Source organism: Canis aureus, chromosome 22 (assembly GCF_053574225.1).
Source record: "Canis aureus isolate CA01 chromosome 22, VMU_Caureus_v.1.0, whole genome shotgun sequence".
Lineage (NCBI taxonomy): Eukaryota > Metazoa > Chordata > Mammalia > Carnivora > Canidae > Canis > Canis aureus.
In genome coordinates this window covers 42,498,616-42,513,855 of record NC_135632.1, presented here as the reverse complement: position 1 = coordinate 42,513,855, position 15,240 = coordinate 42,498,616, and the positions used below count along the sequence as shown (strand labels likewise).

Here is a 15,240-nt window from a genome sequence, read left to right as displayed (position 1 = left end):
CCATCGCCTAGCTCAGCCAGATGGCTTTTCATGGTCCCCACTGGGGCTTCTGTCACTCAGCTGTGTCAGTGTTGAGACAAGGGTTCACCACTATCAGTCTCAGGTGCAGGGTGGCACGTAGGAGGTGACCCGACCCCACCTTTTCTCTCATCCCAGCTTAGAGTTGAGGCTTACCTTTATATTTTACTCCACCCCAAATTCAGCCACACTCCAACTTCCTGTCAGTTCTCTCCTCCCCTGAGATTTTCCAGATGCATAGATGTGGCTTCCAGCCCAGCAGTCCCTCTCTGACCTAGCAGTCTGAAAGTCTATTGACTCCCCCATCTCATCCCATTGCTCCTGTCAAATCAACCGGGGAGAAGTATAGGCTGTTATTAGAGACTCTTTAGGTCTCCTAAAGCTTGGCTACTAGAAGTGTTTTTTATGGACCAGTGGCGCAGCATCCCTTGTCACAGCTCCAGAACCTGCTGAATGGGAATTTTTTTTTTTTTAAACAAGATTCCAGGTGGTTCTTCTATGTTAGAGTTTGAGAAGGAACGCTAAACGAGTGGTTCTCAAACTTGGCTGCACACTGGAACATTGGTAAAAACAAACAAACAAACAAACAAACAAACAAACACCAATGTCCTGGTCCCACCTCCTAGAGAGGCTGATTTCCTAGGTCTGGGGGCCTTGGGGGGAACGACTATTAGGAGGTGCCCAGGGGACCCCAGGGTGCAGCTGGAGCTGAGAATCACCGCTCAGAGCTTTGGTTCATTCCACTTTACGTGACGCTAACGGGACGAGGAGGAGGCGGCCTACTTGCTGAGGCCCATCCCCAGAGCACAGGACTGGACTCCGGCCCGGCCTCCTCCTGGCTGCCCTCCAGCAGGAAGGAGCCGAGACCACTTTCTCTGGCAGCAAACCGAGAGGGGGTTTCTTTAGCTTCCTAGGATGGGAAGGTGGGAGGCGGGGGCCGGGGAGTTCCAGCTGCGGTGCTGCCCTCGTCCCCGGGTTGGGTAGCCTCGGTCCTGCTACGAAGGGAGGGCTCTGCGGTCAGTTCCTCGGGGGCCAACCGCCTGGAAGCGAAGGCGCCTTCCCCAGGGGAGAAGCCGGGACGGCGCGAGCGAGCGGCGGAGCTTCGGGGGAGGAGCCCGAGGGGCGGCGGGCCACGCCCCTGCGGCCCGGGGCGCGCGGACGGTGCAGCCCGGCCCAGGCCCAGGGCCCAGTCCCCGCGGTTTCCTCCGAGAAGCTATTTTGGGAACAGGAACTCGGCTGTTTGGGTGGAAGAGGGGAAGCCAAGGGCCTGGAGGCAGACGGGCCAGGGGAGACGCCGACGGATGGGCGACGCGGAGCAGAGCAGCTCCCGGCCTGGCTCGCTGGAGCTGGGCGCAGAGGCGCGGTCACAGGGCCCGCGGGGCCGCCACTTGAAAGAGCAGCTATTGTGCAAGCCTCAGGTTTCAGGGAGCCAGACAGCAGGAAGGACTTTCTGTTTTGGGGCGGAGGCCAGCTGCGTTTTCAACTCCGGAAGGGGTCTACACATGCACACAAGCCACACAGGCCTCTCCAAGTTTGTTTTTCTGACACACTGGAAACCGCACAGTTCAGAGAAAATTCATCTCGCATGCTGGGGCCTGCTTTCCCGGAACGTGTCCAGGACTGCTGCGTCAACACTGCCACACTCAGCAAGCTGCCTCCCAGTGGGGTGGTGTGATTTGCCAAGGGAAAAACGCCACCCAGACTCGGGGTGCTGGGGGTGGGGATTGTGTGTAGGTCAAAGGGAGGCTGGACTTCCAACTGGACAAGGCTCTTCCCCGATTCCGTAGTTGTCACTGACCCTTCCAAAGGCCACGGCTGCATCCTCCGTGGGCTCCCTGTTCCCGGACAAGGCTGCATCTGGGTGCTTTGCTGCTGACTGTCCTGCTCTCAAGGCACCGGTGGGGAGGGGCTGTGAGAAGGAGGGATGAGGCCTGGGACTGAGGATCCTTCTCAGCTTCTCTGATAGCTCTGCCAGGAGGGAGCTTGGCTTGAGAGGAAGGGCCACCGGCATCTTGGAGATGTGCCATGTAAATGTTCCTACATACTAGCTGCTTCTCTGAAATAAAATGTGAGTTTCCTCCTTTTGGAGACTTTCTGAGGACAGGGAGGCAAAGGATGGTGGAGGTGTGAACCCCGGGTGGGGACATCATAGGTGCTCACTCAGCACCAGTTGACCCTCACCTGTTTGTCCCTGGGGGCCTTTTGGGTGGTACCACCATTCTTTCAGCTATAATTTGAGCTCCACGGAGAACTTTATGAACATAGAATATCACAGTTTCAAGGCACCCCCCTCCCAGGGAACCAAGTACAGCAAAGAAACCCCGTGTCTTTCCCTCCATGCATTAGGCCCCAGGGCCACTGGGCGGTGGGAAACTTCATCTAGTTCATTGCCATGACTCCAGTCATTTCTAGGGTCAACTCAGGATCCGTAGTTTGCAGTTTGGTCACAGCACAGTCCAAATGATACTGTGGGATTTCTTGCCCTTTCCAGTTCTGACTAAGCTCGTGGGAGTGGGCAGTGGGTGGGGTTCTGTGGTGACAGCCACGTGTTTAGAGGGAGCAGCCACCCGTTCTCTCTTGCCTGGGGTGCCTCTCTGGAGGGTGGTGGCCAGCTGCTCTGTACAGGTGCACAGGGTACAGGCAGCCCTTCCAAGGCAAGTTACTCATGTAATTCATACTCTGGGTGTGGCCAGAAGGTGGTCTGGTCTCCAAAAACCTCCCTTAGAATCACATCAGCCATGCTTCCCTTTGGCCCTCACCATGCAAGCTGCATCCCCTTTAGCTGTATGTCTCCTTGAATGACCTCCTTGACAGGCAACTTCCAAGGCAGCATGCTGGCTCTTTCCACTGGGGCATATGGGCCCATCAAAATCTTTCTCCACACCACACCGTGGCTGAGGAAATTGCTGCTGGTCACCTTCCTCTTCCGACATCGGCTCTCTTCCATTCTGTTGGCTCCAGCCAACTAGCTGAGTGAGACTGTCACCTTTGGAAACCTCCAAAAGAGAGAGAAAAAAAGACCTTTCTCTTCTCTCAGGATTCCCCAAACTTCTATATCTTGCTCCTTACTCTGACGGTGGTGATGATGATGACAATGGTGATGAGTGTGTATATACCCAGTGGGATACATGGTTTCTCATTCTGCATCTTTAAACTCTGCTATCCTCTCTTCAGGCAGAGGGAGAACCTACTTTTGTCTCCTGGCAGCAGTACTTTCATTCTCAATCTGGGAGCCGTGTTCTTTAGCAACTTTGGGGTTAGGGGTTTTGCTCCCAGTGCTAGGGGTCTCTCTGCAACAATACATGGTCTTTTAGTGTCTTTTAGTGTCCAGTCGCCAGACAGACCCAACAAAGAGTTATGGGGGGGGGGGAGAGTCAAAAGAAAACCCATTTCATCAATATTTCACATATCAATCAGCCACGGTTCTGTCATTTTGAAGTTAACTGGTTTCTGCTCCCCTTGCAAGTTGTCCACTAGCCACCGGCAGTCATCTCATTTGTGACCTTGGGCACTGAACTTCAAATCCCCAAGCCTTGATTTTCCAAGGCTGAATCATCTTGGAGGCCCCTTTCAGCTCTAACTTTCTGACATGAATGTGTTAGGGATTCTGGACAAGCTGCTGTACGCTGAGCCTTGACGTCCATATGAAATACGGTGAGTTCTCATCAGACTCCACTTTGTCTGGCTGCGGAGAGGAGGTCTGGTGTCGATTCAGTCTAACCCACTGATAGTCCAAAACCCCACGTTAGCCTTTGGTTTTGATCTCATGTATTAGAACAGTGGACAAGCTGCAAAACTGACCAATTTGAATTCTACCTGTCTCTTCCCCTTCTATCCTCTCAAAGACATGCTAATTTGATCTGTAATGTGGCCAAAGGGCAGACAGTAGAAGGGAGGAGAAGCCAGAGGCATGAAAAATCCCCAAACTGGATCATCCACCCCCTGGATAATGGGTGGTTGCCTGAACAGAATGCTCAATGAGCACCCGTCCCTTTTCAAGCCAGCCTCGTTCCCCATGCTGCAATAGCTGTAATCTCCATGGCAAAATGCATTAAACTGTTGAGCTCCTTAGACAGATTCCACCATTCCTCACTCAATTCACAGGCAGGGTAGAGTTTTTGAAATTAGAAACTGGTTTATTGCCATTTTAAAACACCTTACTCAAATGCTAGTCGGTGGGCGGGGGTGGGGGATGACCAAGGACAGGGTCCTTGCTGCTGTCCAGACAAGTAAAAGCATACAGAAACTTGTAAAAATGTTCATGTTTGCCTTCATAATGGTAAGTGTCCTTGAATGAATACCTATTAACCCATGAATGTACCCGATTTGTAAATATTACCGAAATCCCACTTGACTTCCACTGGTGTGTACACCCCCCAGCTACTGTGGGTGTTGGCTGCTATTGGCTCATCATTCTTCCCGTCTCCAGAGGATTGCCCTTGGCTGAACTCAGATTACACATCTCACCCTCCAGAGCAGCCCATGACTAACTGATACAGGGGTACAAAAAGCCAGCTCCTGCCTTTAAAGTGGAACTAACTTTATGTTGGAATGAATCCTCCAAGCATGCTGTGGGATGAGGCTAAGGCCTGTCTCCAGCAGAGACCACCTCCAAGCTGAGCTTCCTTCCCCATCTGTTCCCTTCTCTGAAGACCTTTTTTTCAGTGAATTGTGTGCTTTTGAATTCCTGTCTCAGGTTTTCCTCCTAGGGTTACCCACCTAAGGGACATTCTGTTGATTAATCAACTCTTGGGAAGGGCCCACGTTTTAGACTTTCTGTGGAAACCACCTTTTTTCATGTCTATTTCCTTCAGGACTCTGGGATCTTTCATTCTAACAAAGGGAATCCAAAGTGGATTTGAGATTCTTAAAGGAATACTGTAACCACCACTCTACAGGTTAATTCATTTAGAGCAGGGAGATAGTTTTCTTTGGTCTTAAGGGAGATTTTAATTTATTATGCAATGATAAAAATTTGCACTTTAACAATTGAGTTAGAGGGGAAAAAGAACATATTTGTGTTATTTTGCATTGTTTTCCAAACACACGAATTAGTAAAATTGCTTAAGGACTTACCACATTTCTATCTTGAACTTTTCCTTTATTGTTTTCCTCTTAGCTGTCCTCCTCTTCCTTTTCTTCTTCCTCTTCTTTCTCTTTCACTCCCTCACATTCACCATCATCTTCTTGCTGTGATATTCATTCATCTCAAGCGTTCAGCTCCTTGAGTCACTCTGGTATGTATATCTTCTCAAAGGAGCTCTGTATTCACTCCTTATCCTTCAAAGCAATGATCTCAGGCATGGAGCTGGGGTTAATTTATTATGGATAATAACTAAAATTTCTGAATTTCTGACTGACTTTTTGTTACAAATTAGAATGGGTTCCATGCTATTTCTAAAACATCAGATCTCTTTGCTGTGCATTCTGATATGCTGTTTTTTTCAGGAGCAAGGTTACAGCTAAAAGAACATGGATTTCTTCTGTAATTAGTACAAAGAACAATACAAGCTATATTTTTATAAGAGCCTAAGTGTAGATATTATCCTTGAGGTGCAGAGGGAAAATTTCTTCCTTGTGGTTTTCAGGTGTTACAGATGAGGTCAACTTCTAAGTTTGAGTGAAGGAAGTCAAGGAAGTTAAAGTCAGATAGCTTTAAGATGGTTGTTTATTAAAAAAATTTCTGCTGAGACAGAAATACCACTATCGAGGTTCAAAAAAAGTATGAAACTACCAAATGACATTGACATTGGAAACTGTTCCTCCCACCTCCCAAGACCAATCAGCATCATCATATGCTTTGTAGGGGCAGAGAGCAGGGGTGGTTGGGTTGATTCAAGATAGGGGCAGGAGGTTCAGGTAGATCAGAAACATACTGAGGATGCTGTCAAAAGGCATGCAATGAGCAATGACCTGAAGCTTGGTCTTGGGAGGTGGGAGGAACAGTTTCCAATGTCAATGTCATTTGGTAGTTTTATACTTTTTTTTTTTTTCCCGCATTCTGGACCTGGGATTTTTTTCTCCTTCGCATAAGGTGGATTCCAGAGGTTCCCCTATCCCCCTCCGCCCCCCGCCCCCCCCCCCCCCAGGCGTGCCAAGACCTCAGATATACAAAGAGGCAGAACTGAGCGTTAAGGAAACCCGCCGCTGAGGCTGCAGATCAGGGGCTGGATCCGAACCCACAGCCTCGGCGCGCATGCGCTGGCCTGATTCGGCTGCGAGCCGGGTGTGGGCCACGCTCGTTTGGGTGCGCTCGGTCGACGGTCAGGACAGAGTTCTAGGAAGGCTCAGTCCCCGCTCGGAGACCCAACGACTCGGTGCGGGTTGGACTCACTGCAGGAGGTGGTGCACACCGGGTGGAGCCCCGTGACCGGGCCAGAGGACCAGGGGCGTAGCGCAGACATCCGCCACCTGGCTTCCAGGAGGAAAAATCGGGCTTTTAATCCTCTAGAGCTTTACGAGGCCGACAGAACGCAGGGTGAGAATGTCTGGGGTGAGAATGGAAGGATGGGAGGATGTGAAGGTTTCAATGCCAAAAAAGAACAGGTATAATTTATTCCATGTGAGTTCAAAACTTGGAGGATAGATGTTGGGTTCAGAAATGGGCATAATCAAGTTTAAAATTCCTCAAGTCCTGAGCATGGACAGGGATTACATTGCTAACTTGGTAATGGGTGCTGAAATGATCAATTATCAATTATTTGGAAACCCTATCAGTTAGCTTTGCTGTGTATCGAATGACCTCAAAACTTAGTGGCTTAAAACAACAATCAAAATATAGTAGAGCTGGTATAATAGCATCACCTAGAAAAGACTGTGGGGGCTGGCAAGGTTTGGATGTTCAAACTACTGTTGAGTGAACAGTCCTAGCAATGTGGAAGGCCAACCATCACTTTGCAAAGGAAGCCCTCCATTATAAGATAGCTTTAGATGCTAGAAAATCTTTCCTTGGGCCATACTGATACCTGTCTTCCTGCCATTTCCCCCTGTAGGTCCCAATTCTGTGCATTGGGCCAGAGAGAGTAGTAAATCTGTGTCCTTGATGCAGTCAGTCAAGAAGACTATGAGGTGCTAAGGTGAGCAATCTTTTTCATCTTCTGGGTTACATCCCTTCACATGCTTGAAGATCCTGATTGGATCTCTCTTCTGCCTTGCTACATGACTGCTGCATACAAGTCCCCATTGTTCTAAGTTCCTGACTCAGTTAGTGAAGTTAATTCTCCTCTAAGAGGAGATGCAGAGTCACCAACCAGGAAGACAGAATTGTTTTTAAATGCTCTGAGGGCCACCTGCAAAAGAGAGAGTGTGGCAATTAGATAGGTTATCCTAGCATCCCTAAAGTCTAGAACAGCTAATTGAGGCAAAGGTCAATTTCCTGAGCCTAAATTATGTACATAATGCATTTTTGTTTCTCTACCGCTTTAGAAATGCAGAGCCAGTCAAAATAAACATATAGTTTCAAGAGGTGAAAAGAGCTTATCAAGGGAATTTTTGGCTATATCATTTTATTTAAACGTTTCAACAACCCTACAAAATAGACTGGATCGTTTTGTTTTTAGGTGAGAAGATTGAGCCTCAGAAAACTTAAGTGGTAAACTGACCTTTACCAAGCCAGGCCAGCTTTATTCTGGACAAGTTGGAATACAGTCCCCATCTGCCACTTGTAGATGAGGATTTAGGTGAAGATCTGGGTCTGGGGCACTAATGCACTAAGACGTGCATGTTTCTGGCATGAGCTAGGCAAGAGCCATGTGTCAGGGGCTAGGAAGGGGGTGGTTCTTTGTGATCCTTTGCTACTGAAGAGGTAGTAGATCATCCTGCCCTCAACACTTGCTGCAAGGCCTCATATATAGACAGAGGCCACTGTATAACTGACTGGGGAGAGAGGAAAGGAGGCCTAGAGTGACAGGGGGCTCAAAACAACAGCACAGGATTAAACGCTGCTGGCTCTTGAGAAGACAGATTGCAGGAGAATTTGAATTATTGAAGACTGAGCAGGTTTTCAGCACTACTCCCTCTCCCTGCTGAGACTGCATGTCTCCCCTCCCCCAGCCTCTCACCTCTGCCTCTCTTTCCAAGCTGTAAACTGGTGCTGGTTTTTGTTCATGCCACTGCCAGGCTGGGAGCTGGGGAGGAATGATCCCTTCTGCCTAACTCTCTTTCTGGTAAAGGCATAAAGAGAAGGCTTTGATTCTCCTCCCCAGAGGCCTAGAGCAAGGGTGCTTTACCTGTGCCCATCTGTAAGTTCTGAGAAGGCAGGTGGGAAGAGCAGGAGGGACTTGACCTGGCCCTCGTCTTCATTACATTGTTTCCCGAAAAACTGTGCAGGTGCCAGGCTCAGGTACTAGAGTCCTGTGCTCCAATTTCAGGGGAACTGGGCTATCATCATACCTTGAGAACTCATTATCAGAACCAAGTGCTTGGATCCCATTATCTCCAAGGTTTTTCTTTTCTTTTCTTCTTTTTTTTAAATCTCTGAAAGTCTAGAAAGACAAGATTTATTTTATTTTATTTTTTAAAAAGGTTTTATTTATTGGAAAAGAGTGAGAGCCGAGGGAGAAACAGACTCACTGCTGAGCAGAGAGCCTAATGCTGGGCTTGATACCAGGACCTTGAGATCATGACCTGAGCCAAAGGCAGATGCTTAACCAACTGAGCCATTCAGGTGCTCCTAGAAAGACAAGATTTAAATCCATTTTCAGGTAGAAAGCCTAATTGAAACTACTTTTCTATGTCAAACTCATTCATATATCCTACATTTCACATGGACTGTGATGACAGTAGTTTCTGATTCAGAATTATAATTTGGGCTTTTGAATATCTGTAATAACCAAATAATGTCCCCAAAAGTATCCATGTCCTAATCCCCCAAATCTGTAAATATGATACCTTATATGGCCAAGAGATTTTGTAGATGTGATTAAGTTAAGGACCTTGAGGTGAAACTATTATCCTAGATTATCTGGATGGGCCCAATGTAATGACAAGAGACCTTATGAAAAAAGAGGCAAGCTTTTCAGAGAAAGGAGGAAGGGACACACACACACACACACACACACACACACACACACACACAGAAAGAGATTTGAATATGCTATGGTGCTAGCTTTGCTGGTGGAAGAAGGGCCCCTGAGCCAAAGAATGCAGACAACCTTTGGAAGTTGGAAAAGGCAAGTAAATGGATTCTTTTCCTAGAGCCTCCAAAAGGCAAATAGCCCTGACAACACCTTGTGTTTAGCCCAGTGAGATCTCAGACCTACAAAACTATAAGATAATAATTTGTGCTATCCTAAACTAGTAAGTTTATGGTGATTTGTTATACCAGAAATAGGAAACTAATAGGGTATACGACTGTTTAAACGTGCTTGGTGTGCACCAAAGCAGATGTGAAGTCATGTCACATGTGGGCTTGTATCTTTGGCTGGGTTTCCCAGAAGCAGACCCTGAAACTGATTTGAATTCAAGTTGTTGATTTGGAAATGTAGAAAAGTGGAGAAGACAGGGAGGCAAATAAAGTTATTCTTTCTGAACAAGTTACTGCTGTGGGCAATTGAGGGTGAGTTTATCTTGGGATCTTTGGTAAACAGTGTGGAGCAGGCTTCAGAGATGTTCTGTCCAAGGAGCAGGGAAGCTGGGGCCTGTTGTTGGTCAATGGCTCCCCATGGAGGTTCCAAGCACTTCTAGCCTATTGCCACATGGCCTGATCAAAGTCCTCAGGGAAAGAGTTGCAGGTGTCCCCAGTAAGAAGCCATCAGCGTGTAGGACAATGGTGAATTTTGAGGCAATATGGTGGCCCCATAGGGTCTGGTAAGGATGATTTAATGGGAGGTCTGCCAAAAAGACAGGCTGTCCCCATTCTGCAGATTCATGTGGGTCCTCTCAGACTTAATGTGGGCTGTGCCTTGGAATCTGGATAACTGCAAGGTTGAAGACTCAGCATTTTCAATTCTGCTTTCACTGTTGGACCTAAGGAATAAGTGGAGGGTGTGGGGTGTGAAAAATTGCTGCACACCATCAAGGAGAAAGTGATTTTTCCTGGACTGTGGCCTCTGATGGCAAGGTGGAGGATTCCTGGCTAGGAATGGAAGGCACTTCATGAAGAAAAGAAGGAAGGTTATACAACTTGATTCCTTGATGAAGAGGGAACTTGATGAGTCTTGACAGAGGGAGGGAAGAATAAAACCAAAGTCAACAAGAATTTTAACACAAGAAGGGGACGATAGTTTCAATGCACACTGGTAAATAACCTATCTGAAATAAAAACAGAAGGGTGCCATGTTCAAAAGAAAGGCAACAGAATCAAACCGCAGAATAGGGTGACCCAGAAACTCACAGATCCAAGTGAAGAAGCTCAGCGGAGAATATTCCAGTTAGACTAGAAGCTGGGAAGTACAATCTGTTTCGTGTCAGGGGTTATAGTGATGGGGCTGGGCTGGAGGGTCAGCTCTCCAGATTTCTGCAGCGAGCCCCATTTTGCTGAAAGCACAGCACATACCTAATGTGCCCTGCTGATAATTTCAACTGCCAGCAAGCCCGGGAAAGCTGCAGGGGAGAACAATTATTCTGGAATGGGTCTGACCACTACCACCAAACTAGCCAGAAAAATGGAGGAGATAAAAGCTTTGTATAAAGCAACTATTTTACCCTGGGATTCATCACTGAAATATCAGGGATGGTAAGAAAATGGATTTTAGACATCAGAAGGCAGATTTCTAAAATGCCACAAAAAATAGGTACCATCCTATGGCTAGAATATCTGAATGGTGATATAACGTAAGACAAAATAGGGACTTTAAAAACAAGATTATAATAATCCAAGAAGAAGGTATTTCTAGAGAGGAATGTGCTAGTAATGAGGCTCTCATATAAATTGTACTCTAAGAAAAGTGGGCACAATCAGGGACTATGATAAAAGTCAGATAAGGGTCAGGAGGACCTCAGGAAGGCTAAATGCCAGGAAAACCCTTGGCTGCACCAAATGCTGAAAACAAAACAAAACAAAACTGAACTTTTATTGATTGCCTTGTACATCCTGATCACTGTGCAAGGCATGTTCTCCTATTTGGTCCCGATATTAATCCTGTACAGGTGGAAAAGGACAGTGAAGCTCAGAAAGCACTGATTCACGCCTCCGTGTCAACCTGGAGAAAGGTTGGTTTCTAGTGAATTAACAACAGGCTCTGCCTTTAGCCTGGGTTTGGTGAACATTGTTTTGAACCCCCCTGATGTAGCTTGCATAAAGCTAGAGGCATACAAAAGGTATTTTGATACATAGAGATTCAAGATTATTATGAGGCATCGGACTTCACAGACAAACCAGTGTTCACGCACCGGTTGAGGGACCCACCCTGGGGGAATCTCTGGGTGCTTTGAGATAGGGGCCAGATAAGCACACACAAGAACCTATGTCATGTTGGGGGCCACCTCTGGTAACGATGGCCTAGGTGTCTGATGGTCTACTCTGAGCGGTTGCACTCACACTCCAGGCAGTTCTGAGCTGCCTAGTGGTGAAGGGTGCCTGGGGTACACCATATATACTTGCTCCACTGCAGGACCCCAACTAGTGATGCCATTGGTTGCCCAGGGCCCTCTGCTGCTCCTGAATTCCGGCATGCACGCGGGTCCTCACTGCTGGGATCCCTTTCCAAGGCCACACTGTCTCACATGCCCCTCGTTGCCTCTTCCTGCTCAAAGTGATCCTGCCTGTTTTCCATTGTTATGAGTTTCTCACAGCTTTTTGTCCATTGAGAGCCCTTCTTCTTATTTTTGAGAGTGTTTATATAGAAATGTAGCATATTCTTCTTACATTTTCCATCATTTCTAGGATTTGGGTTAAGAAGGGTTGACTATGGTGTCTGCCTTCAGCTACACTGAAGCCAGAAGATCCTGCCTAAACCCTGCCGAGAACGATCAGCCCTCTCTGTTTGACAGCCATGGAAGACAGAAAAATTAAGTTGTTTTCTTTTTAATTCCAACTCAAAAAGCACAAAGAGCTGTTTATGCTTGTTGCCCACGTGACAGTCACTCTCCCTTTTCCCACACACCCACACATTTGCCTCCCCTGGTCAAAGACTGAAAAGGCAGTTACAATAAGACTTCATCAAACGCTTTTCAGACTTGTGGCAACTTTTTGCTTTGTGAAATCCCGGAACAAGCCTTGGAGTATCTCCCAGAACAATAATTGCTTATAAGGTATCCAGTGAAATTATAATAGCTGGAGGCTGTGAAAAATAATAATTTATTTGGTGATTACATAATGTTTCTATTTTTTTCCACCATAGATTACTAGAGCCACAACTTTTCAATTTTTTTCCAGTGCGCTTAATTTGAGCTTTCAAAACTCCTTATACTCGCCTTCTTACTCTCGTTTTCTTTCTTTTTGTCTTTGCAAGAAAACTATAAGAAAAGGGGAATTAAACTGAGTCTTTTAAAACTCATCATATTATCCAGAATCTGTTCTGCAAATCGAACATGAAATAATATCCAAATGTGGCTTAAAGTTAGTAGGACTAGTAAGATTCCCAGAGTCCAATTTTATCCTTTGATATAAGTCTCAGGAGATTTTTTAAAAAAACAAAGCAAACTTGAAGAGCCAGATTCATTAGATTCAACCATAAAAGATATGTAAGAAAATCTGGATAATGTTGAGGAGGATCTGAACTCTTATGGAGTGTATGAGGGTTTGAGAAAGTCAGAGTGATGAGGCTCTAGGTTGTCTTCATTGGATTTAAGTTCTCGGTTAACCAGCCCCATCCTTCCCCTCCAGGGTTATTTCCTATTATTTTCCCTTGTTCTCTCTTTCCATATATACACACACGTGTGTGTGCACGCATACACACACAATTCAGGGATCAGTCCTGCAAATTAGGACCATATCTCCATCATAAGTATTAATATTCTGAGGCTGTCATTAACCTTGTTTCTTTCAAGGATTAGCTGAAGTTCACCAGGATCCCCAAGATATTTTCATAGTTCATTATGAAGGCTAGAGTTGTCTGTTAAAATACGGGATGCTCAGTTAAAATTGAAATTCAGATAAACAATGAAAATTTTACCTGCTTATATTAAAAAAAATTGTTATGTATCTGAAATTCAATTTCAGCTGAGAATCCTGTGTTTTTGTTTTGTTGAATCTGGCAATCTTATTGAAGGTAGTAGAGCAACTAGGGTTTTGTCAGAGAAGAGATGACACACTTAAATTGAGGAATTTGAAGAGTTTCAAGAAGATATTAATTACAAAGGTGCAGACAGTCCCAGAAGACCACAAAGGATGATAGGGGGTTGTACTCTGGAGTTAGAAATAGGAAAGTATGGTTACAACTCCTAAATGAGCAAGGAAAGGGAGTGGTTTCAGAACCTAGAGACAGAAGCTCCATGTGTAGGGTTACCTAATGAGCAATGACCTTTGTGTGAGAGGCTGAACCCAACTGGCATCCTGGAAGAGACAGCCTGTCAATGTGGCTTAAAAAGGTCAGCTTCTTGGGGCTAGTGTAGACAGGAGGAGATTGGATCTAAAGGGTCAAATGGAGAATATCCAGCACAGGACATCTTAGTGAGTCTGGGAATCTGGGTAAAGTGGGTATCAAATAGGCCACAGCACTCAGGGTTGCAAACACTTCATGGTCAAATGCCTGCTTGGGAAAGTCCCTCTGTCCTGGCCCAGCCTTAGTGTGTGAGTGTAGGCAGATTAGGTATGGGCCCTAGTGAGACACAAACTCCCCCAGTGGGTCTGTTTCTTTTGGGTTTATCTTTCCCTTTTCCCCAGCTGTAGGTCTGAGAGAAATACCAAGGAAACTTCTTGGCCTGTGTATTAGTCAGGGTTCTCCAGAGGATCAGAAACAATAGAATATAAATATATATAACTATGAGATGTTATATATAAATGTTTACATTGTGTTCCTAAGAAGTGAATAATGAAAGCCACACTGTCAGTCTCATGTTTTGTGGCAACAGCTTCCTCTAGTCTTCCATGGCTAATTATTATTTACCTCATGATTAAGTGGGATCAATGAATACCATTTTTAAAAGATGGTACCACCTCTGAATTCTAGATGGCCATAAAGTGCTGGAAAATGTCAAGGTTGTTGAAATTCTAAAATAAGAACTCCAAATGTAGTTTCTCAAGTTTGATTGTGTTTTGCTGTAATATTAATATTAATAACCAGCCATTGATAAGCCTGGAAAAGTCACATTTTACAAAGATTTTAATTCCCCAGCAAGATCAACAAGAGATTCACTGACTATAATAAAAGTGATGCCTAAGTGTCTAGGTTGGATTTTATTTTTAGTCTCCATAGAACCTTACCTCACCCAGAGGTCTGAGTGCTGGGATAATGCATGTGTTACTAGTTCAAGGGCATCTTGTTTGATTAGATGTTCAATCAATCTCTTATTCAAAGCAAGAGCTCCACTTATAGATTTCAAGGGAATTGGCAAAATCATTATCAAAGGCTCTAAGTAGAGGACTGGCATATTAGATTTGTGTTCTAGAAAGGTCTTTTCTGATTGCGATGTGGAAAAAGGCTTGGGAGGGATAAAGATTAGCACCAGGGAGGCCAGCTAGGCCTACTGCAATCCTCCAGGGAATGGAAGGGTCAGAACTGGGCCAGGATAGTAGAATTACTGAAGAGCCGGGTGTCTGGCCTCACAAATCTCCAATTACAGGGAACATAATTGACCATGGGCCCAGCTATGGGGTTCGGAAATCCATGCATGTGTTACACCATGCTTCCCATGGACCGCTCTCCACCAACTGTTGAGGGCAGCTGTAATAAATATTCAGGAATATTCTGAGAGACCCTGAATGCCCAATGGCTTTGTGGAAACTTCTTTACACTACAGAACAGGGTGGGGCAGGGTGGGGCCTTCCTTGCCTTCCCCTTCACTCAGGGTCAGACGGCATTGTGATTTGATGACTCTCCTGACTTTCCCCGGCTCTTCCACGTTTCCTCTCATAGACATCCTCCTTCATTGAAATCCTTGGTGTCAGTTTCTTGAAGAGCCTAGACTAACTAAAGAGGCAGTTGCAAGGTTAAAACACTTTAAATATGTTTTAAATATCTAGGAAATAGAGCTATGAAGGAAGGAGAAGGATGAGTTGGAGATGACTCCCCAGTTTCTGACCAGCAAGAGGCTAGATGATGGGGGCATCTGCAGAAGTAGAGAATCTAAGGCAAGCAGCAGGTTTGCGGCAAAGATTTGCTTTATATCTACAGGGAATCA

The 15,240-nt window shown here is 45.9% G+C and overlaps 1 long non-coding RNA gene across 1 annotated transcript; it reads left to right on the top strand.

Moving 5' to 3' along the window:
• Positions 1-1,126: 1,126 nt before the first annotated feature.
• On the top strand, positions 1,127-12,379 carry LOC144294379 (uncharacterized). Its single transcript, XR_013361783.1, has 3 exons — positions 1,127-2,086; positions 7,011-7,094; positions 11,843-12,379. It is a non-coding gene; the product is annotated as an uncharacterized LOC144294379 (long non-coding RNA).
• The last annotated feature ends 2,861 nt before the right edge of the window (positions 12,380-15,240 follow it).